The following is a 1,376-nucleotide window of genomic DNA, read 5'->3' as shown; positions in this document are numbered from 1 at the left end:
AAAAGGTCAGAAGCTGCGAGCAGTCCTCTGGGACAACGTGCCAAAGTAAGACACAAGGTAGCAGCAAGGTAAGGAAGCCAGGGCCCCAAACAATTCCTTTCACTTCTCTGGAGAAGAGGGGCAGCAAACCAGTTTAAGCTCTCTTGACAAATGCAAAACAAACACACAAAACTATGCAGTCAGCCAGCCAGCAGCAGAGGGGCGATCCAGAGTTTTCTCATCTCATGGCCTCTCCTCTATCTCATACCGCAAAAGAAGGAGGGCTCAACTAAGTCCAGGAACAGTAGCAGCAGAGTTAGAGAGGTTGTAAAGGACAAGGACGCTTCCTTTCATAAACAGAAGCCTTGCCTTAGTGAGGAGAATAAAACAGAACACAAATTCTGGCAAAAGAAATATAAGAAGGTGATATGAGAGACCAAGAAAGACTTTGAAGAGCATATGGGCAACAACGTTAAGGGAAATAATAAAAGCTTCTTCAAATATGTTAGAAGCAGGAAACTCGCCAGAGAAGCAGCTGGCCCTCTGGATGGTGAGGGAGGGAAAGGGAAGATAAAAAGAGACTTAGAGATGGCAGAGAAATTAAATGAGTTCTTTGCATCTGTCTTCACCTCAGGCAGATACCACTGCCCAACCGGCCTTTCCTGCCTAAGGAATTAAGGCTGCAATCCTAACCACACTTTCCTGAGAGCAAGCCCCATTGAACAAAATAGGCCTTACTTCTGAGTAGACCTGGTTAGGATTGTGCCCTAAGTCTAATTAGAAGACATTTGAGACCTAATTGACAAATTAAAGATTATTAAGTCACCGGGCCCAGATAGCATCCACCCATGAGATATTGAGGAAATGAAAAATGAAGTTGTTGAACTCTTGACTATAATATGCAATTTACCCCTTAAAACGGCCATGGTGCCAGAGGATGGAGGATAGAATGGTGCCAGAGGATAGGAAATGTCACATGGATCTTTTAAAAAGTAAGGAGAGGGGACCCAAGAAACTGGTTGGCAACCTTCAGTCTCGAAAGACTATGGTATAAGCCTACAGCACCCGGTATTCCCAGGCGGACTCCCATCCAAGTACTAACCAGGCCTGACCCTGCTTAGCTTCCAAGATCAGACGAGATTGGGCATGTGCAGGGTAACAGTTGCTGTCACCCAAGAAACTACTGGTCAATCCCACAAAACTACTGGTCAATCAACCTAATGTCTGTTCCAAGTAAGATGGTGGAAAGCCCCATCAAAGATAAAATCAACACAGAAGAACAAGCCTTGCTGAGGGAGTATCAGCATGGCTTCTGTAGGGGTAAGTCTTGCCTCACAAACCTTTTAGAATTATCTGAAAAGGTCAAAATGCAGGTGAACCCATGAATATTATGAATC

General features: G+C 44.6%; 1 pseudogene; it reads right to left on the bottom strand.

Moving 5' to 3' along the window:
* Positions 1 to 1,032: 1,032 nt before the first annotated feature.
* On the bottom strand, positions 1,033 to 1,152 carry LOC136635911 (5S ribosomal RNA; annotated as a pseudogene).
* Positions 1,153 to 1,376: the final 224 nt, after the last annotated feature.

This window comes from Tiliqua scincoides, unplaced genomic scaffold (genome assembly GCF_035046505.1).
Source record: "Tiliqua scincoides isolate rTilSci1 unplaced genomic scaffold, rTilSci1.hap2 HAP2_SCAFFOLD_131, whole genome shotgun sequence".
Taxonomy (NCBI): domain Eukaryota; kingdom Metazoa; phylum Chordata; class Lepidosauria; order Squamata; family Scincidae; genus Tiliqua; species Tiliqua scincoides.
The sequence above is the reverse complement of the archived record's forward strand: the minus strand, read 5'-3'. Positions and strand labels throughout refer to the sequence as shown.